The sequence below is a fragment of the Thalassophryne amazonica genome, chromosome 12 (assembly GCF_902500255.1).
Source record: "Thalassophryne amazonica chromosome 12, fThaAma1.1, whole genome shotgun sequence".
Taxonomy (NCBI): Eukaryota; Metazoa; Chordata; class Actinopteri; order Batrachoidiformes; family Batrachoididae; genus Thalassophryne; species Thalassophryne amazonica.
The window spans coordinates 74133631-74157340 of record NC_047114.1 but is presented as its reverse complement, the minus strand read 5'-3'; the positions used below and the strand labels follow the sequence as shown (position 1 = coordinate 74157340).

Here is a 23710-nt window from a genome sequence, read left to right as displayed (position 1 = left end):
TTTTATGTATTATTGTACAGTTTTTTAATCACTCTAATAAATTAATTACCAATTATTGTTATTGTTATTAGTATGAGTTAAGGCAACTCCACCTAAGAGTTTACTTCCTTTTCCTTCACTGGATAGATAGATAGATAGATAGATAGATAGATAGATAGATAGATAGATAGATAGATAGATAGATAGATAGATAGATAGATAGATAGATAGATAATTTTGTGACGTCATAGGCTGTATTGGTTTGGACATCACGTGACATGTGTTTACATCCTCTCTCAGCTGTTCTTTGTTGCTGTTCCTCACGCCGACTCGTCTTTAGTATTTTTACCTTTTCTGCGAACAGTACAGCAAGCTTAGCGGGATTAAGTTTGACGAAAAGCTTTGAGAAGAAGCTACAGACAGCTAAAAATGTTTGTCACTGAGTGACGCATCCAGGAGTGAGTGTTAATGCGACACACGGCATTGTGAGTGATTATTTTTTATTTTATTTTTGTGGGGTCGGTGGTGTGAGTTGGTTTGTTGTAAGTAGTTGCGGTGGTCTAGTTGTTTTGTTGTGTGTGTGTAACGACGGGAGACAAAGTGGACTTTTGCTAACCTGCTGCTATGTGTTTTAATGATGGCGCACTCAGGCCCGCTATAAGCTAACATTAGCTTCACAACAAACCACTTTTAAACGTTGATATCTGGATGGACACGCATTGCGACCGTAACGTTTGGGGCATTCACACATTTTTAAAGTTACCTGCTCATGCCAATTTAAATCTTATTTTATTTTTGACACAGCGTCGGTTCGCGCTATCGTCAGACACCAGGCTTCATGAAATCGTTATTCATTTTTTTCCTTTTCTCACTTTAGATAAAGACGCTGGTCTGATATTTCATCCGCCGTTTAACAAACCTGTTTAGCAGGTTTTTAATAAAGGTTGAGGTTAATCGCACTGCAGCTGAGAGAACAAAAGCTGATGGACGGACGCGCAGTATTTGTCGCCTTGTGATTTTAAAGTCAGGAATTACCATTTTTGTCAATGTTTTTATGATTATTATTATTTGGTAGAGGTGTGGGCGGTGCGGATTATGAAAACAGTCACAATTATTAACGCTGGACAACGTTTTATGAAAGCGCTGTTGTTTTGCTCCTGTCGTCACACGCACTGCGAAGAAGCTGCTGATTGGTCGAAATGTTGCTCTCTGTGTGGCAACGGCGTCACGTGATCAACTCGTGCTCTGATTGGCCTCATCAGGTGTCATTTGTGCGCATGGAGAAACATCTGTGTCAACAGCAGTCGTAATCAAAAACACTATTTTTTTGCAACCTTGCATTTTTTTTTTACCTGCGGCACTTTAGCCAACAGATCCTCGAAAGTCAGTTCTGTAAATGTTTGGATAGTGACACAGTTTTGTAATTTTGCCTGTGTAAACCGCCCCAGTAGATTTGAAATGAAGCAATCAAGGTCTACTTGTAGTGTAGATTTTCAGCTTTAATTCAAGGGCTTTGATAAAAAATGTTGCATGAACCATATAAGGAATTATAGCTATTTTTACACCCAATCCTTCATTTTTCAGAGGCCATAAGTAAATAAGCTTTGACGGCATTTTAGGGCCACATTGAATTTCTTTTTTTTAGACTTCGAGAATAAAGTCGTAATTTTACGAGAATAAATTTGTAATTTTATGAGAATAAAGACATAATATTTCAACTTTTTCTTGTAATATTACGACTTTATTCTCGTAAAATTATGACTTTATTCTCGTAAATTACGACTTTATTCTCGAAGTCCAAAAAAAAAACAAACGAAATTCAGTGTGGCCCTAAAACTCCGTTGTAATAAGCAAACTAAGTATACAGATTATTGTGATTGGGATTAAAAGTGAGCGGAGGTCACATGTTACCAAGGAAATAAAAGATCTCCACATTCTACGGCCATACATTTTTCATTTAGTTTGATTTTAGCCTCTCTTAATCAGATGTTTTCTATTGACTGATTGCTAGTTTTTCCCCGAGTTCAGTCACACTTTCATTGCCTCATACACTATACAGATGGAGAATATATTATTTAAAGCTGATTGTTATTTGCACACATATTTATTTTGGAATCCATGGAAAAAGAGTAATGCATAAGTTTTGAGTTCAATGAACTCACAAATGCAACATGTCTAATATAGCTACAGTATGTGCTGTGGTTTATAACTAATAATCGTAATGATAATATTGAATTTTGCGTTTTCCACAAATGCTGATTGTCTAAGCAAAAATGAAAGACTTGTTAGCAGGCTTTAAATGAGCCTTTCATTGGATTCAGGTGTGTTGGAACAGGGAGACAACTAAGAGTGTCAGGAAGGTAGATGTCGAGGACCGAACTTGGACATCCCTGCTGTAGGGTAAATTAGGGGTCTATACTGGATCATGCTGTTATCAAAGTACCAGTTTGAGATGTTTGATACATGTGCCGGTAATCTCGTCCCTGTATTTTCTTTATATCAGCGCTGGATGTGGCAAACAGTTAGTCCGCTGCTTCTGCTGCAGCTCTGAGTTTGCGTTGTCTCTCTGTGTCTCATAGCGTGTTGGAGACATAACAACCAGCAGCGCATCCTTGGTGACTTTTACAAACATATTTGTGGTTTGCTTTTCTTTCAAATTATGTACATATCCACTGGCTGTGTTAGTGCGACTAATACAGAAGCTAAAAATAGAGCAGTACATGCACAGCGAGTTAAAAAAATACTCACACTTTGCAGTTGTTTATTTGTTCCCCCCAGTGCATATATGCCCAGTCTATTTCTGAGGATGGCAATGAAGGTTTTTATATATATAAAAAAAGCGCTACCTGACTGACAGGTGAGAAGACCTTCAGTGATTACCTGCGTGACCTCAAGCATAAGGCAAGAGGTCTAGAACGGAAAATGGCACCGTTCAAAATTAGAAGTATTCCACCTTGCGTGGCGTGATGCTATCTTAGACTATAAGCATCCATTACTGGCAACGAAGCGGACCTATTACTCTGATTTGATCAACAAAAACAAGAAACCTAATCGTGACCCTAGTGTACTGAAAAACTATCGGCCAATATCAAATCTATCATTTTACTCTAAAATTCTAGAAAAAGTGGTGTCATGGCAGCTCATGGACTGTCTTACTGAGAATAATCTCTTTGAGCCACTGCAGTCTGCTTTTAGAAAATATCGTTCCACAGAGACGGCTCTCACTAAAGTGGTGAATGATCTTCTGTTTACAATGGACTCAGACACCACTACGGTTCTGGTGCTGTTAGATCTCAGTGCTGCATTTGATACCGTGGATCATGATATACTACTTGATAGGCTGGAAAATCATTTTGGGATTACTGGGAGTGCCCTTGCATGGCTGACATCATACTTGACCAGTCGTTCTCACTGTGTTTTGTACAGTAACACTACCTCTAACCTTAGTGACATGAAATTTGGGGTTCCACAGGGGTCCATCTTAGGCCCCCTGCTTTTCTCTCTTTATATAGCACCCCTTGGGCACATATTGCAGTGTTTTGGGATTACCTTTCACTGTTATGCTGATGATACTCAGTTATACATGCCAATAACTGCTGGTAATCTCGTTCACATAAAATCCTTAGAAGATTGCCTTGCATCAGTGAGAAGTTGGATGTCTAGAAACCTCCTACTTTTAAACTCTGATAAGACTGAAATGATGGTTCTTGGTCCAATGAGACATCAGCATCAATTTGACCAGCTAATACTTAACCTAGGCTCCTGTGTCATACATCACACTGACAAAGTGAGGAACCTTGTGGTAATTTTTGATCCTACATTGTCCTTTGACGTCCACATTAGAAATATTACGAGCACTGCTTTCTTCCACCTCCAAAATATAGTGAAGATTTATCCCATCCTGTCTATGGCTGATGCTGAGACTCTGATCCATGCATTTATCTCTTCTAGATTGGACTATTGCAATGTTCTATTTTCTGGTTTACCGCAGTCTAGCATTAGGGCTCTCCAATAGGTTCAAAATGCTGCAGCCAGACTTTTGACACGAAGCAGAAAGTTCGACCACTTTACACCCATTTTGGCATCCCTTCACTGGCTTCCTGTCCCAGTGAGATCAGATTTTAAGGTTCTGCTGCTAGTCTAAAATTGTTCACGGACTGGCACCTCCCTACATAGCTGACCTAATTAAACCATATGTACTAGCCCGGGCTTTGTGTTCTCAGGGTGCAGGACTACTTTGTGTCCCTAGGGTGAATAAAAAGTCTGCGGGTCACAGAGCTTTCTCTTATCGTGCCCCTGGTCTCTGGAATGATCTCCCTGCATCAATAAAACAATCAGATTCTGTGGAGACTTTCAAGTCCAGACTTAAGACACACTTATTATCCCTTTTGTATGGCTACCATACTGGTATAGTTTTGTTTTACGCTTTTTATTCTTTTAATTCATTTTATTAAGAAATGGAGCGTGGGCAACAGCCTCAACTTTACCTAAATTCTGGGTCTTTTAGTGAAGCTTAGGGCTAGTAGCCGGCGATCACCTTAGTATTTTATGTTTTTCTTGTTTAATGCTGGCAAATTATTCTGTATTTCTTGTCTTTCTGATCCCTGATTCTGTTTTTTTTCTCTCTGTTTAAGGTGCAGCTCCATCCAGAAATGGGAGTTGCATTTGTGCTGGAGACCCTCCTGTCCTGTGCACCAACAGCATTTCCTGTATATTCGTTTTGTGAATTGTTCTGTAATTTATGTCTGTACCATGGTCCAAGCAGAGGGTCACCCCTTTGTGTCTGGTCTGCTTGAGGTTTCATCCTCAGACGGAGTTTTTCATTACCACTGTTGCTCTGGGGGTTAGTAAGGTTAGCCCTTACTTGTGTGAAGTGCCTTTCTTTAGATGAGTCAGTAGATGCATACTGAAACATTGCAAAGTCACTGAACATGTCTTGTACTTCATTTACATCGGTTACTAAATGCAAACTGTATGGTAAATTTATCTGGAGAAGGCGGTTCTGAAAACACTGAGTGACTTTGAAGGAATTATAGGCATGTGTGACTGCGACTGGAGAAACTGCAACTTTTTATTTACTTATTTATTTATTTTCTGTTAAACCACCATTGACAGCTTCACGGTGAAGTGGAACAGAGCAGGACTTTCATAGAAGGGAGCATTTGCTGATGCAGCGCGTTGCCACATCAACCACCTTCTGGAAAACTATAGCCTTCTGGAAATATATAGCTGACATCTCATGTTCATTTTAAGAAAATTCTAGAGCATATGTTGCTTGTGGCACAATGATACTCATAAAGGACGACTAGTTTATTTGTTTAGAAAATGTGAGAAGTCTTTTTTTTTTTTTTATAATCCACACAGGATTAATTACACTCAACAAAAATATAAACGCAACACTTTTGGTTTTGCTCCCATTTTGTATGAGATGAACTCAAAGATCTAAAACTTTTTCCACATACACAATATCACCATTTCCCTCAAATATTGTTCACAAACCAGTCTAAATCTGTGATAGTGAGCACTTCTCCTTTGCTGAGATAATCCATCCCACCTCACAGGTGTGCCATATCAGGATGCTGATTAGACACCATGATTAGTGCACAGGTGTGCCTTAGACTGTCCACAATAAAAGGCCACTCTGAAAGGTGCAGTTTTATCACACAGCACAATGCCACAGATGTTGCAAGATTTGAGGGAGCGTGCAATTGGCATGCTGACAGCAGGAATGTCAACCAGAGCTGTTGCTCGTGTATTGAATGTTCATTTCTCTACCATAAGCCATCTCCAAAGGTGTTTCAGAGAATTTGGCAGTACATCCAACCAGCCTCACAACTGCAGACCACGTGTAACCACACCAGCCCAGGACCTCCACATCCAGCATGTTCACCTCCAAGATCGTCTGAGACCAGCCACTCGGACAGCTGCTGAAACAATCGGTTTGCATAACCAAAGAATTTCTGCACAAACTGTCAGAAACCGTCTCAGGGAAGCTCATCTGCATGCTCGTCGTCCTCATCGGGGTTTCGACCTGACTCCAGTTTGTCGTCGTAACCGACTTGAGTGGGCAAATGCTCACATTCGCTGGCATTTGACACGTTGGAGAGGTGTTCTCTTCACGGATGATGCGAAGGAGATGTGTTGCACTGCATGAGGCAAATGGTGGTCACACCAGATACTGACTGGTATCCCCCCCAATAAAACAAAACTGCACCTTTCAGAGTGGCCTTTTATTGTGGGCAGTCTAAGGCACACCTGTGCACTAATCATGGTGTCTAATCAGCATCTTGGTATGGCACACCTGTGAGGTGGGTTGGATTATCTCAGCAAAGGAGAAGTGCTCACTATCACAGATTTAGACTGGTTTGTGAACAATATTTGAGGGAAATGGTGATATTGTGTATGTGGAAAAAGTTTTAGATCTTTGAGTTCATCTCACACAAAATGGGAGCAAAACCAAAAGTGTTGCGTTTATATTTTTGTTGAGTATATGTATGAGTAATTTTGTCAAAGGCTGTGTGATTGAGATTTTTGCTTTCAGGAAACACTGAATAAAAAAATTTCAAACAACAGAACACTCAGAGAACACTCTGATAAGGCTGAAGAGTTCCCCATCTGTTGCAGTACAACAGGCGTCATATGTTCTCATGGTTAGAAGGTTGGATTATTTATTTATTTTCTCTCTTTTTTTTTTTTTTTGAAGATTGTACACATGTACAGATGCAACATTTATGGACTTGGCATCAGTCATTTTCAGTGGGAGTTTTTGATTTTTTCAGATAACTTTCACAGAACATTGGTTATCCTTGCTATGCACAATATGTCATTGCTTCATGGTAAATGGACTGCATTTATATAGCGCTTTTCCATCTGCATCAGTCGCTCATAGTGCTTTACAATAATGCCTCACATTCACCCAGATGTCGGTGTTGCCATTCAAGGCGCCCACTACACACCGGGAGCAACTAGGGGATTAAGGACCTTGCCCAAGGGTCATTAGTGATTTTCCAATCAGGCTGGGATTTGAACCATGGATCCTCTGGTCTCAACGCTTAACCACTACACCATCACCTCACCTTTTTGGCACTTGGTTTACAACTGATAACTGGAAGATAGACAAACAGGCATAAAATTGGAACCTCCATCTAATTTTGGTGGTGTAGGTAAATCCATAACAGAAAAATAAGAGTGAATTAGGCACTTTTGATTGTGATACAGTGTAAAATATACACCAAATGGGCTTTTCAATATTAAATTTAAATGTCCACAAAAGCCCCACTCCGGATCAGATCTGGATCAAACTTTGTCAGGTGATAGTGAGTGCCAGTCTGCACCTCAGTTTCAATTATGAGAGTGATTGGGGCATGTTTAATTAAGATATAATGTAAAATATACATTAAATGGGGTTTTCCATGTTAAATTTAAAAGACCACAAAATCTGTAATCTGGATCAAACTTTGTCAGTTAATAAAGGATACCATTCTACATGTTGTTGTTGTCCATTTGGCTGTTACTGTTTGTTCCGGGTCGCCACAGCGGATACAGCCAGATCCGCATTGGTATTTGGCACAAGTTTTACGCTGGATGCCCTTCCTGACACAACTCCATTTTTACCTGGACAAATACACACAGCCAATACCATGCTATATAACGCGCTCAAATATGAAATAAATTTGATCATTTTTGGCAGTTATGAATTTTTAAAAATTTGTTCAATGTTAAAGATAGGGATTTTCCAAGATTTTTCCTGACTTTGACCTATGACCTTGAAAATTTAATCAGTTTTTGCCTATCAGGATATGAATCTTCTGTAAAATTTCATAATAGTATATGAAAAATTGTGGGTTCCAGGCTGTTCACAAACAGACAAACAAACAACAGGGGCAAAAACACAACCTCCTCCAACTTTTTGCCGGAGGTAATAACAGTAATGATAATAACAAAACAAAATGGTGTAGAAAATATGCAATTACTCCAAAAACAATTTTTACTGATAGTGCAGGAATGTAGTTTGGTTGCACTCCAGGTCTGGATCAGTGGACTGCTGACAGTTGGTGGATGTGTGTGTTCCAGAATATTGCTGTAGCTGTTAAGATGTTTTTAATCTCTTTATCTTGCACTGAAAACAGTTTTCCCCACACAGAATCTTAACATTCTCCCTATATATGTATAATAATAAACATGATGACAAAAATTTTAATGTCACCCGCTATATAATATGATCAGATGTCTTATAAAATCATTTCATTCATGATTAGTGAGCAGAAGTTGAATGCAGATCAGTTACATTTTAGTGTCTGATGTTTATCTTGTGCTTCCGCTGCAAGCTTTGTTTATCAATTTCTTTCTCCTATTTGTTGCCTGATCCCTTTTCAGATGAGACAAAATTCCTCTCAAATGCGACTCGTTAGAGTTCTGACTTGATCTTAAGTGTATGTGCATTTGTCAACATGTTTTAGTTTATCCTTTGACCACAAGTGCACCAACAGTGCAGTTTGTTTTCTCATACCCTATGCTGCACCAGATGAATTTGAAAGAAAAATTCAGATGAAGACAGAATGCCTTCAAAAAATGAAGAGCTTTGATTGAAAACTCAGTTCAAAGAGTCCACTGAGTTCTTTTTAGGTTTCCACTTTGTATTTATTTATTTACATTTATTTATTTATTTTAAGTAAGAAATAGTGTGCAAATACATTTGAAGCAAATAGAATAAAGTGCTGCAAACGCAGCACTGTGAAGCTGCTGTGATTATTTTTACATATCAGAAGATAAAATGGCATGAAAAGTGAAGGGGTGCAGGGAATTTATAGAGATGCACGTTGCAGCCAATGTCAAGGACTGAAAAATTAGTTGGAGCAGCAGAAATGTCTGAGATTTTTAACTTGTTCTGACCTGGGTCTCTCATTCCTGCACAGTGTCAGTCGTGCATCCAAATAAAGACCCTTACAACTGCAATGTCATTAAAAAAAAAAAAAAAAAAAAAACATATCTGTGGCCTGAGGGTGGCACCAGAGTCATATATTGCACAAAATACACTGGTTAATCCAATAATACCCCATGGTGAGCAGGAAAATCTTCAGAGATTTGCTCTGTCCTTAAAAACCACTCTGTGATATATTTGCTGCACGTGACGTTTATTGAAATGCAAAATATCCGCAATGTGTAATAACCTAAATTGACAGAAAGTTTCACACATTTGCTCTGACAATACTGTGTGTAAGTGTTAAGCACTTTTTTCTTTTTGTCAATTCTAATGAATTAAAACACAAAAGGACTTGATGGAAAATAACACATCTTTGTGTTTTAATATAAATCTGATTTTGCTCTTCATGGCTCAATCTATGATTCCACAAAGACAACAAAAGAGATAATGAATGACTAAGGAATTAATCCACATTTTATTATAAAGCCATGAGATGGTTCAAAAAACATATTTTTAAAGGTCAATAATGCTTTTGTTTTTATTACTTTTTAATAGTTAGCTCTCTTATTGATAAGTATTTGATATGTGCAAGATTTTAATTATGAAGCTATAATCCCTAGATAACATATTCCTGAAATGTGTCCATATTACTGGATATCTATGAAAAATGGAAGACAGGACCACTTAATACAACATAGCGCTATTACAACCCCCCTCCCCCTCAATACTTTTGTATAAAAGTGGAAATTTACGTGCATAGTTGACCATGGGCTTTCTCAGAAACTGTTCTGGTTTTTTCTGATATAGTTGTAGATATTTGATGACACAGAAATTTTTTTTGTTAACTTTCAACTGCCCCCAGTTTTTCAGGGTTTCCACAACAGATCTAGTGCAGATCCACATTGGGATTTGGGACTGGCACAGAGGGTTCTCTTAAAAACAAGATGTCAAATTTCAGCTACATTTTGGCGTAAAGCAAATGGGCGGCTCAAACCTAGATTTGATCCATTTTCTTGGTGTCTTGGTGGCTTTCCTCACTCATTTTGAGAACTACCTACTCTAAACACATTTACCATAGAGGACTGTTAATGTTTGCATTTATTATGCTTGATAGAGTATAAATGAAGTCCAACATGTTTAAGGACTTGAAAATCTTTGTGTATTTATTGCCTGATTTGTCTAAGAAAAAGTGGCTGTAAAAGTGGTGACTAGTATTAACAATAATCTCTATATTAGTTTGTCAAACTACTTATGCGCTTTGAAAATAGAGGGACTGTAACAGATTCAGTTATTCTCTCACTTAGACATTGGTTTAAGAAAAAAAAAAGGGAAAAAAAGACATTACTTCACATCTCACTTTAGCTATACGAGGGCTGTCAATAAAGTAACGGTCCTTTTTATTTTTTTCAAAAACTATATGGATTTCATTCATATGTTTTTACGTCAGACATGCTTGAACCCTCGTGCGCATGCGTGAGTTTTTCCACGCCTGTCGGTGACGTCATTCGCCTGTGAGCACTCCTTGTGGGAGGAGTCGTCCAGCCCCTCGTCGGAATTCCTTTGTCTGAGAAGTTGCTGAGAGACTGGCGCGTTGTTTGATCAAAATTTTTTCTAAACCTGTGAGACACATCGAAGTGGACACGGTTCGAAAAATTAAGCTGGTTTTCAGTGAAAATTTTAACAGCTGATGAGAGATTTTGACGTGATTCTGTCGCTTTAAGGACTTTTCACGGTGCGAGACGTCGCTCAGCGCTCTCAGGCAGCGTCATCAGCCTGTTCAAGCTGAAAACCTCCACATTTCAGGCTCTATTGATCCAGGACGTCGTGAGAGAACAGAGAAGTTTCAGAAGAAGTCGGTTTCAGCATTTTATCCGGATATTCCACTGTTAAAGGAGATTTTTTTAATGAAAGACGTGCGGACGGATCCGCGCGTCGGGACGCAGCCGACGCGGTGCGGCGGCACAGGAAAAACACCTCCGTGTTGATAACCATTTGTAAAATCCAGGCGGCTTTTGATGGCTTTCAGTGGAGTGAGTATATGAGAAATTGTTTAACAGGCAGGACATGTTCCAACTTGTCCTTAAGGCTTTCAACAGAGGTGTTTTTCCTGTGGCGGAGCGTCGCGGCGGCTGCGTCCCGACGCGCGGACCCGTCCGCACGTCTTTCATTAAAAAAATCTCCTTTAACAGTGGAATATCCGGATAAAATGCTGAAACCGACTTCTTCTGAAACTTCTCTGTTCTCTCACGACGTCCTGGATCAATAGAGCCTGAAATGTGGAGGTTTTCAGCTTGAACAGGCTGATGACGCTGCCTGAGAGCGCTGAGCGACGTCTCGCACCGTGAAAAGTCCTTAAAGCGACAGAATCACCTCAAAATCTCTCATCAGCCGTTAAAATTTTCACTGAAAACCATCTTAATTTTTCGAACCGTGTCCACTTCGATGTGTCTCACAGGTTTAGAAAAAATTTTGATCAAACAACGCGCCAGTCTCTCAGCAACTTCTCAGACAAAGGAATTCCGACGAGGGGCTGGACGACTCCTCCCACAAGGAGTGCTCACAGGCGAATGACGTCACCGACAGGCGTGGAAAAACTCACGCATGCGCACGAGGGTTCAAGCATGTCTGACGTAAAAACATATGAATGAAATCCATATAGTTTTTGAAAAAAATAAAAAGGACCGTAACTTTATTGACAGCCCTCGTATATAAAAGTTAAATTAAGAAAACATTTTTATATGGCTCATCAGTTCCAGTATGCTAGCCATACAAAAAGGAAAATAAGTGTGTCTTAAATCTGGACTTGAAAATCTCCACAGAATCTGACTGGTTTATTGATGGAGGGAGATCATTCCACAGAACAGGAGCACAATAAGAGAAAGCTCTATGACCCGCAGACTTCTTATTCACCCTAGGGACATAAAGTAGTCCTGCACCCTGAGAACGCAAAGCCCGGGCCAGCACGTAAGTTTTAATTAGGTCAGCGAGGTAGGGAAAAGCAGGGGGCCTAAGACGGACCCCTGTGGATCCCCAAATTTCATGTCACTAAGGTTAGAGGTAGTGTTACTGTGCAAAACACAGTGAGAATGACTGGTCAAGTATGACGTCAGGCATGCAACGGCACTCCCAGTAATCCCAAAATGATTTTCCAGCCTGTCAAGTAGAATATGATGATCCATGGTAACAAATGCAGCACTGAGATCTAACAGCACCAGAACCGTAGTGGTGTCCGAATCCATTGCAAGCAGAAGATCATTCACCACTTTAGTGAGAGCTGTCTCTGTGGAATGATATTTTCTAAAAGCAGACTGCAGTGGCTCAAAGAGATTATTCTCAATAAGATAGTCCATGAGCTGCCATGACACCACTTTTTCTAGAATTTTAGAGCAAAATGATAGATTTGATATTGGCCGATAGTTTTTCAATACACTAGGGTCACGATTAGGTTTCTTAAGTAATGGTTTAATCACTGCACATTTGAAACATTTTGGAACAGATCCAGAAGTTAAAGAAATATTAATATACTCAACAAAAATATAAACGCAACACTTTTGGTTTTGCTCCCATTTTGTATGAGATGAGCTCAAAGATCTAAACCTTTTTCCACATACACAATATCACCATTTCCCTCAAATATTGTTCACAAACCAGTCTAAATCTGTGATAGAGCACTTCTCCTTTGCTGAGATAATCCATCCCACCTCACAGGTGTGCCATACCAAGATGCTGATTAGACACAATGATTAGTGCACAGGTGTGCCTTAGACTGCCCACAATAAAAGGCCACTCTGAAAGGTGCAGTTTTGTTTTATTGGGGGGGATACCAGTCAGTATCTGGTGTGACCACCATTTGCCTCATGCAGTGCAACACATCTCCTTCGCATCATCCGTGAAGAGAACACCTCGCCAACGTGCCAAATGGCAGCGAATGTGAGCATTTGCCCACTCAAATCGGTTACGACGACGAACTGGAGTCAGGTCGAGACCCCGATGAGGACGACGAGCATGCAGATGAGCTTCCCTGAGACGGTTTCTGACAGTTTGTGCAGACATTCTTTGGTTATGCAAACCGATTGTTTCAGCAGCTGTCCGAGTGGCTGGTCTCAGACGATCTTGGAGGTGAACATGCTGGATGTGGAGGTCCTGGGCTGGTGTGGTTACACGTGGTCTGCGGTTGTGAGGCTGGTTGGATGTAGTGCCAAATTCTCTGAAACGCCTTTGGAGACGGCTTATGGTAGAGAAATGAACATTCAATACACGAGCAACAGCTCTGGTTGACATTCCTGCTGTCAGCATGCCAATTGCACGCTCCCTCAAATCTTGCGACATCTGTGGCATTGTGCTGTGTGATAAAACTGCATCTTTCAGAGTGGCCTTTTATTGTGGGCAGTCTAAGGCACACTTGTGCACTAATCATGGTGTCTAATCAGCATCTTGATATGGCACACCTGTGAGGTGGGATGGATTATCTCAGCAAAGGAGAAGTGCTCACTGTCACAGATTTAGACTGGTTTGTGAACAATATTTGAGAGAAATGGTGATATTGTATATGTGGAAAAGGTTTTAGATCTTTGAGTTCATCTCATACAAAATGGGAGCAAAACCAAAAGTGTTGCGTTTATATTTTTGTTGAGTGTAATTTCCAGCACAGTTGACGTTACGAGTTTCGTCAGCATGCCTAGTGAGATACTATCAAATTCTGTAAATCTAGGTAATACCTTAGTAATGGAGCCCACCTCAATAGCAGGGTGTAGTGGCTGGGTTAAGGCATGCTGGGATATGTTTAACCTAATGTCTTCGATTTTCTTCTCATAGTAATCCAGGAAATCTTGTGCTGTAAAAGGAGAGTGAACTACAGGTGGTTGTCCATGAATAAGTGTTGCCACCGTGTCGAACAAGAACTTTGAGTTATGCTTCTTTTTGTTGATCAAATCAGAGTAATAGGTCCGCTTTGTAGCCAATAATTCATGCTTATAGTCAAAGATAGCATCACGCCACGCAAGGTGGAATACTTCTAATTTTGAACGACGCCATTTCCGTTCTAGATCTCTTGCCTTATGCTTGAGGTCACGCAGGTAATCATTGAACCAAGATGACAAGGTGATATTAAACTTATAGGGTTGGGTGGGGGGTGGTTTGCATGTGGGACCATGCTGGCCCTCGGCCGAATATCGTTGACTGAATTTTAACCCTCTGAGTCCCACAATCTACTGGCTGGTTTGAAAGGCTTGTGTTGTGAAAGTGTAGGAACACGGACCCACAACAGGGGGCGCAAATGAACGGACAATGGAGGAGTCGAATAACACTGCTTTTACTGTTGTGAAACAGGCACAACAAATACAACCGGTTACAATATCGAAATGGAGTCCAATTACAACGGTGTCGTGTGGGCAGGCTCGACGATAGGAGACGTCTGTCCAAGTCGAACCGGAACCAACCCGATTTCCTCTGCCACCGAACCCCGGGAATACTGGAGCCGCCAAGTCCCGAATTCCCAGGTGGCCACTGCCTCCGCTCGTCGGATCCGGTACTGCTGGCAAGAAACAGAAACAGTCAGGTGTGGATGCGGCTGCACCCAGTAACACGGAGGGTGGAGAGTCCACCTCCACCTCTCGTCAACAACAATGTAGGAAGGTGAGTACTTATCCAAATGTTGTCTAGTAGTCAGCTGTCCTATAGACAATCAAACAAGAATACAAGTAAAGACACACGTATGTGCAGGCTGAAATGGTTACCTCTTTGGTAAGGCGATATCTCGGCAAATGAGGTGGAGATGCCGTCCTGCTGATATACCTCCGTATTGATTGGGATCAGCTGTCTCCGGTGATGGGTGACAGCTGTCATCCTGGCTGCTCCTGTAAGGCGGCAGCGCCCTCCGGTGCCTGGAGCCCGCACTCCAGGCAGGGCGCCCTCTAGTGGTGGTGGGCCAGCAGTACCTCCTCTTCAGCGGCCCACACAACAGGACCCCCCCCTCAACGGGCGCCTCCTGGCGCACGACCGGGTTTGTCAGGGTGGCGACGGTAGAAGTCGGCCAGGAGGGCCGGGTCCAGGATGAAGCCCTTCTTCACCCAGGAGCGTTCTTCGGGGCCGTACCCCTCCCAGTCCACCAGATACTGAAAACCCCGGCCCATTCGTCGGACGTCGAGGAGCCGGCGCACGGTCCAAGCCGGCTCTCCGTCGATGATCCGGGCAGGAGGTGGCGCCGGACCCGGAGTGCAGAGGGGTGAGGTGTGATGGGGTTTAATCCTTGACACATGGAATACCGGGTGAATCCGCAGTGAGGCCGGAAGCCAGAGCCTCACTGCGGCGGGATTGATGACCTTGAGTATTTTGTAGGGGCCGATGTATCGTTCTTGCAGTTTCGGGGAGTCCACTTGAAGGGGAATGTCTTTGGTGGACAACCAGACCTCCTGCCCTGGACGATACGTGGGAGCCGGGGCCCGCCGCCGGTCTGCATGGTTCTTCGCCCTCGTCCGGGCCTTCAACAAAGCAGAACGGGCGGCACGCCACACCCGACGGCACTTCCGTAGGTGGGCCTGGACCGAGGGCACACCGACCTCCCCCTCAACCACCGGAAACAACGGGGGTTGATACCCCAAACACACCTCAAAGGGGGAGAGGCCGGTGGCGGACGACACTTGACTGTTGTGCGCGTACTCGATCCAGGCCAGGTGGGTACTCCAGGCCGTCGGGTGCGCGGCTGTCACACAGCGCAAGGTTTGTTCCATCTCCTGGTTTGCCCGTTCTGCTTGTCCGTTGGTCTGGGGGTGGTACCCGGACGAGAGACTGACCGTGGCCCCCAGTTCCCGTCAAAAGCTCCTCCAAACCTGCGAGGAGAACTGGGGACCGCGATCGGAGACGATGTCTGATGGTATCACATGCAGACGGACGACGTGGTGGACTAGGAGGTCCGCTGTCTCCTGGGCCGTTGGGAGCTTCGGGAGGGCCACGAAGTGGGCCGCCTTGGAGAATCGGTCCACTATCGTGAGGATGACGGTGTTTCCCTGGGACGGCGGGAGACCCGTGACAAAATCCAGGCCGATGTGGGACCAGGGGCGATGAGGCACGGGCAGCGGCTGTAGCAATCCCGGTGTCTTACGGTGATCCGCCTTGCCCCTGGCACAGGTGGTACAGGCCTGGATGTAACTCCGGACGTCGGCCTCCAGGGACGCCCACCAGAAGCGCTGCCGGACGACTGCCACGGTTCTTCGCACCCCAGGGTGACAGGAGAGCTTAGAACCGTGACAGAAGTCCAGAACTGCAGCCCTGGCTTCCGGTGGGACGTAGAGTTTGTTCTTTGGTCCGGTTCCGGGGTCCGGGTCTCGTGTCAGGGCCTCCCGGACGGTTTTCTCCACGTCCCAGGTGAGGGCGGCCACGATAGCGGACTCCGGGATGATGGGTTCCGGGGGATCCGACGGCTCTGTTTTGACCTCATCTTCGTGTACCCGGGACAAGGCATCCGATCTTTGGTTTTTGGTCCCGGGACGGTAGGTGATCCGGAAGTCAAAACGGCCGAAGAACAGTGACCAGCGGGCTTGCCTGGGGTTCAGTCGCTTGGCGGTCCTGATATACTCCAGGTTCCGGTGGTCAGTGAAAACCGTGAATGGCACGGACGTTCCCTCCAACAGATGTCTCCACTCCTCAAGAGCCTCTTTCACCGCAAGGAGCTCTCGATTGCCGACGTCATAGTTCCGTTCGGCTGGGGTCAACCTGCGGGAAAGATAGGCACATGGGTGAAGGACCTTATCGGTCTTCCCGCTCTGGGACAGCACGGCTCCTATCCCTGAGTCCGAGGCGTCCACTTCAACCACTAACTGGCGACTAGGATCGGGCTGCACCAGAACGGGTGCAGACGAGAAGCGCCGTTTCAACTCCTTAAACGCGGCATCGCACCGATCCGACCAGGTGAAGGGAACTTTTGGTGAGGTCAGGGCTGTCAGGGGGCTAACTACCTGACTGTAGCCCTTAATGAACCTCCTGTAGAAATTAGCAAAGCCTAGGAACTGTTGCAACTTCCTACGGCTTGTTGGTTGGGGCCAGTCTCTCACCGCCGCAACCTTGGCCGGATCAGGAGCGACGGATTTGGAGGAGATGATGAACCCCAGGAAGGACAAAGAAGTGCGGTGGAACTCACACTTCTCGCCCTTCACAAACAGCCGGTTCTCTAACAACCGCTGCAGGACCTGACGTACATGCCGGACATGAGTCTCAGGATCCGGAGAAAAGATGAGTATATCGTCTAGATATACGAAGACGAACCGGTGCAGGAAGTCCCGCAATACGTCGTTAACCAAGGCTTGGAACGTCGCGGGGGCGTTTGTGAGGCCGAACGGCATGACCAGGTACTCAAAGTGACCTAAGGGGGTGTTGAATGCTGTCTTCCACTCGTCTCCCTTCCGGATCCGAACCAGATGATACGCGTTTCTAAGATCAAGCTTGGTAAAAATCTTGGCTCCATGCAGGGGCGTGAACACCGAATCCAACAGGGGTAACGGGTATCGGTTGCGAACCGTGATTTCGTTCAGCCCCCTATAATCGATGCATGGACGAAGTCCGCCATCTTTTTTACCCACGAAAAAGAAACCTGCGCCCATCGGGGAGGTGGAATTTCGGATCAACCCGGCAGCTAACGAGTCCCGGATGTAGGTCTCCATTGATTCGCGCTCAGGCCGTGAGAGGTTGTACAGTCTACTGGACGGGAACCCACTGCCTGGAACCAAATCGATGGCACAATCGTACGGACGGTGGGGGGGGGAGTGTGAGCACCAGATCCTTGCTGAACACGTCGACAAGGTCGTGGTACTCCACCGGCACCGTCCCCAGATTGGGCGGGACTCTGACCTCCTCCTTAGCTTGGGAGCCGGGAGGAACCGAGGAACCTAGACACACCTGATGGCAGGTCTCGCTCCACTGAACCACTACCCCGGACGGCCAATCAATCCGGGGATTGTGCTTCAACATCCAGGGAAAGCCTAAAACCACACGGGAAGTGGCCTGAGTCACAAAAAACTCGATCACCTCCCGGTGGTTTCCTGACACCACCAGCGTTACAGATGGTGTCTTATGTGTGATCGGAGGGAGCAGGGAGCCATCTAGTGCTCGAACCTGCACAGGGGAGGTAAGCGCCACCAGAGGGAGCCCTATCTCCCTGGCCCATCTGCAGTCCAACAGATTCCCCTCAGAGCCCGTGTCCACCAGTGCTGGGGCCTTCAGGGTTAAATCCTCATACAGGATCGTGACTGGGAGTCGTGTAGCAATGTGGGTGTGTCCCACGTGAATGTCTCAGCCCACCCCTAGCCCAGTCTCTAGGGGCGGGCGTTGGTGTTGTAACCGCTCGGGGCAGTCTCTCACATGGTGCTCTAGTGCACCACAAACAAAACAAGCTCCATGGGCCCGTCTCCTCTGTGCAGCTGGTGCCCTAAATGTTGCCCTACTCGTGTCCATAGCTTCGTCAGTAGGGGGAGCTGTGGCCCCACGGAGCGCAGGGGCCGTGGAGCGTGGGGAAGTCGGAGCGCGGTCGGAACCGGAAGGGAGAGGGACGGCGCGTGCCCGGCCACGCCCTTCGTCTCGTTCCCGCCGACGTTCTTCTAACCGGTTGTCCAACCGTATGACAAGATCGATAAGCCCGTCTAAATCCCGCGGTTCGTCCTTAGCCACCAGGTGCTCCTTGAGAACCAAAGACAGTCCGTTTACAAAGGCGGCGTGGAGGGCAGCGTTATTCCAGCCGGATCTCGCAGCCGCGATGCGGAAGTCGACTGCATAAACAGCTGCGCTCCGGCGCCCCTGTCTCATTGACAGTAGCACGGTTGAAGCGGTTTCTCCTCTATTAGGGTGATCGAACACGGTTCTGAGCCCCCTCACAAACCCATCGTATGTCAGAAGGAGCCGTGAATTCTGCTCCCAGAGCGCTGTAGCCCAAGCGCGTGCCTCACTGCGAAGCAGGTTTATGACATAAGCTACTTTACTAGCATCGGTCGCGTACATAACGGGACGCTGTGCGAAGACGAGCGAACACTGCATCAGAAAATCCGCGCACGTCTCCACACAGCCTCCGTACGGCTCTGGAGGGCTTATGTATGCTTCCGGGGAAGGAGGGAGAGGTCGTTGAACAACCAGTGGAACGTCAACGTTACGCACAGGATCTACGGGAGGGAGAGCCGCAGCGGCGCCCGGAGGGCGCGCTTCCACCTGCGCGGCGAGAGCCTCCACCCTGCGGTTCAGGAGGACGTTCTGCTCGGTCATGAAATCCAACCGAGTCGTGAAAGCGGTGAGGATCCGCTGCAACTCACCGATTACCCCTCCCGCGGACGCCTGCGCGTCCTGTTCTTCCATTGGCCGTTCAACAGCCGGTTGACGCCCCTCGGGATCCATGACGCTGGCCGAGATATCCTGTTGTGAAAGTGTAGGAACACGGACCCACAACAGGGGGCGCAAATGAACGGACAATGGAGGAGTCGAATAACACTGCTTTTACTGTTGTGAAACAGGCACAACAAATACAACCGGTTACAATATCGAAATGGAGTCCAATTACAACGGTGTCGTGTGGGCAGGCTCGACGATAGGAGACGTCTGTCCAAGTCGAACCGGAACCAACCCGATTTCCTCTGCCACCGAACCCCGGGAATACTGGAGCCGCCAAGTCCCGAATTCCCAGGTGGCCACTGCCTCCGCTCGTCGGATCCGGTACTGCTGGCAAGAAACAGCCATAGGTATTAAAGGCACTGCGCTGCGGTGGTTTGAATCATATTTGTCTAATAGATTACAATTTGTTCATGTAAATGGGGAATCTTCTTCACAGACTAAAGTTAATTATGGAGTTCCACAAGGTTCTGTGCTAGGACCAATTTTATTCACTTTATATATGCTTCCCTTAGGCAGTATTATTAGACGGTATTGCTTAAATTTTCATTGTTACGCAGATGATACCCAGCTTTATCTATCCATGAAGCCAGAGGACACACACCAATTAGCTAAACTGCAGGATTGTCTTACAGACATAAAGACATGGATGACCTCTAATTTCCTGCTTTTAAACTCAGATAAAACTGAAGTTATTGTACTTGGCCCCACAAATCTTAGAAACATGGTGTCTAACCAGATCCTTACTCTGGATGGCATTACCCTGACCTCTGGTAATACTGTGAGAAATCTTGGAGTCATTTTTGATCAGGATATGTCATTCAAAGCGCATATTAAACAAATATGTAGGACTGCTTTTTTGCATTTACGCAATATCTCTAAAATTAGAAAGGTCTTGTCTCAGAGTGATGCTGAAAAACTAATTCATGCATTTATTTCCTCTAGGCTGGACTATTGTAATTCATTATTATCAGGTTGTCCTAAAAGTTCCCTAAAAAGCCTTCAGTTAATTCAAAATGCTGCAGCTAGAGTACTGACGGGGACTGGAAGGAGAGAGCATATCTCACCCATATTGGCCTCTCTTCATTGGCTTCCTGTTAATTCTAGAATAGAATTTAAAATTCTTCTTCTTACTTATAAGGTTTTGAATAATCAGGTCCCATCTTATCTTAGGGACCTCGTAGTACCATATCACCCCAATAGAGCGCTTCGCTCTCAGACTGCAGGCTTACTTGTAGTTCCTAGGGTTTGTAAGAGTAGAATGGGAGGCAGAGCCTTCAGCTTTCAGGCTCCTCTCCTGTGGAACCAGCTCCCAATTCAGATCAGGGAGACAGACACCCTCTCTACTTTTAAGATTAGGCTTAAAACTTTCCTTTTTGCTAAAGCTTATAGTTAGGGCTGGATCAGGTGACCCTGAACCATCCCTTAGTTATGCTGCTATAGACGTAGACTGCTGGGGGGTTCCCATGATGCACTGTTTCTTTCTCTTTTTGCTCTGTATGCACCACTCTGCATTTAATCATTAGTGATCGATCTCTGCTCCCCTCCACAGCATGTCTTTTTCCTGGTTCTCTCCCTCAGCCCCAACCAGTCCCAGCAGAAGACTGCCCCTCCCTGAGCCTGGTTCTGCTGGAGGTTTCTTCCTGTTAAAAGGGAGTTTTTCCTTCCCACTGTAGCCAAGTGCTTGCTCACAGGGGGTCGTTTTGACCGTTGGGGTTTTACATAATTATTGTATGGCCTTGCCTTACAATATAAAGCGCCTTGGGGCAACTGTTTGTTGTGATTTGGCGCTATATAAAAAAAATTGATTGATTGATTGAAACAGAAACAGTCAGGTGTGGATGCGGCTGCACCCAGTAACATGGAGGGTGGAGAGTCCACCTCCACCTCTCGTCAACAACAATGTAGGAAGGTGAGTACTTATCCGAATGTTGTCTAGTAGTCAGCTGTCCTATAGACAATCAAACAAGAATACAAGTAAAGACACACGTATGTGCAGGCTGAAATGATTACCTCTTTGGTAAGGCGATATCTCGGCAAATGAGGTGGAGATGCCGTCCTGCTGATATACCTCCGTATTGATTGGGATCAGCTGTCTCCGGTGATGGGTGACAGCTGTCATCCTGGCTGCTCCTGTAAGGCGGCAGCGCCCTCCGGTGCCTGGAGCCCGCACTCCAGGCAGGGCGCCCTCTAGTGGTGGTGGGCCAGCAGTACCTCCTCTTCAGCGGCCCACACAACAGCTTGTTTTCTTAAAAAACAAACAAACCAACAAACTAGAATCAACTAAAAAAGGCATTGGTGTCAGGTTTTCAAATTATTGACAGTCATTGAAGTAACCATATGCACAGAATGGTTCCATCAGAAAAAAATACCCATATCAGTGCTTTAAATCGAGATTAGTCTTCAGAATCACTTTTTTTTTTGTTTTTCTTTTTGCATGTCATTACAAAATGTGTCAAAAATGAACAGTTTGCTCTACATAGGTGCTCCCCAGTGCACCTAGTAGAGGAACAACCTTAAGATCTCATTACACTTCCATGGGCAAAAAGGTTTGAAAGTAATTTTGTGTTGCGTAAGGAATATGAGAAAAAAATTAGCTTGGTTATACCCTTCTATATACAACACTGTAACTGTGTTGCACAACACAAAAAACATTTTTTGAGTCCTGCATGCAATCATGATTGTGCTGTTCCCACGGAGGTGCAGGACTTGCAGGTGCAGTGAAAAAGGAGCTCACAGTGAGTAAAAGTGTGAGGGGGCGGGGGTCATACTCCCAGAAACTGTTGGGTTCAGAAGGTTAAAGTACAAACCAGTGTGTCAAAGTTTGCAGTTACAACAGAGCTATTTTGTGTGAGACCCTGTGAGTAACTGCTAGAAATTGTCATTACAACCCTCACAAAAGTGAGCTTTCCTAATTTGGATGATTTCTGCAAACTATCAGTAGTTAGATACAGTCCGACCACCGGGAGCAGTGGGCAGCCACGGTCTGGGACCTGGGGACCAACTCTGGACGTAGAGATCCTGCCTTGGTCAGGGCAGAGAAAAGAGTAGACCCCAGTGAGCAAGTTGTTGATAGTTGGAGGAAACAGGTGGAGAACATGCCAACGCCACACAAAAAGTAACTGAGCACGGGGGGAATTGAACCCCAAACCTTCTTGCTGTGAGGTAAGAGCGCTAACCACTGAGCCATCATTCTACCACTAATTATCTGCAAAAAGAACAGTTGCAATGCTGGAAAAAGTGTACACTAGCATGATGCTCGAGTAAATGGTGAAACCCTGATGACTGTCAGTTCTACTGAGTGTTGACGACCACCAGAGTTTATTGGTCTTGGATATTCTAGCCAAGACATCAGGCACTTGGTGTTTAGGTACTGCTGTGCACTTGCGTTGCCTAAGGATCCGTCACAGTTCATCATGCAACGTGTTCAGTGAGGTGTCCATATCTGGGTCACAGCAGCGAGCCGTGACCTGAGATGGAATGTATGTTCTTTTCCGTATAGGCCAGTGGACATCACATGTATTGTTACAGAAGTGGTAAATGCAGCCTACCTTACCCAGCTCATCTTTTTTAGTTTGTCTCAAAATTGTGGGTGAGTAATGACCTCTGTTTCAAGTCCACAGATTATCATTGCTAAGACTGTGCGGTGGTGCCAAAAAGCAATTTGCTTGTAAAACACCCCGCCTGACCCATTTTGCAGCATTTTCTTTCTACTGCAGAAAACTCAAAGGATTCTGTATTACAGAATAGAGAAAAAGAACTGGGATAAGAATACTGCTGTACATTCAGCAGTGTTGTGCAAATCACTGATTCTTTTGCCTGTGAACAAGAGCCAATGGAAAATTACTGTACTGAGCCTTCCGCAACAAAGTCACCCCTGAATTTAATCTTTATTAGCTGAGTCAGACGTGGTGATGCTGAGAAGGCAGAGAGGGAATTCAACACTTGTCTTCCTCGGTCACACATTCAGAGTGGCTGAGAGGTGTATTTTTAGTCTCAAATCATTCATGATATGACTGAATGCTGACATCATAAAAACAACAACAAAATAGGTATGTAAATACACTCAACAAAAATATAAACGCAACACTTTTGGTTTTGCTCCCATTTTGTATGAGATGAACTCAAAGATCTAAAACTTTTTCCACATACACAATATCACCATTTCCCTCAAATATTGTTCACAAACCAGTCTAAATCTGTGATAGTGAGCACTTCTCCTTTGCTGAGATAATCCATCCCACCTCACAGGTGTGCGAAGTTGCTGGATATTGGCAGGAACTGGTACACGCTGTCGTATACGCCGGTCCAGAGCATCCCAAACATGCTCAATGGGTGACATGTCCAGTGAGTATGTCGGCCATGCAAGAACTGGGACATTTTCAGCTTCCAAGAATTGTGTACAGATCCTTGCAACATGGGGCCGTGCATTACCCTGCTACAACA

General features: G+C 44.8%; 1 protein-coding gene across 1 annotated transcript in view; it reads left to right on the top strand.

Annotated features, from left to right (window-relative positions):
• Positions 1-251: 251 nt before the first annotated feature.
• pcmtd1 (protein-L-isoaspartate (D-aspartate) O-methyltransferase domain containing 1) overlaps positions 252-23710 on the top strand; it is a 44604-nt gene continuing 21145 nt past the window's right edge. The window contains exon 1 of the mRNA XM_034182857.1: positions 252-464. The gene's annotated coding sequence lies outside the window, so the exon portion shown is untranslated. The remainder of the gene's footprint in view (positions 465-23710) is intronic.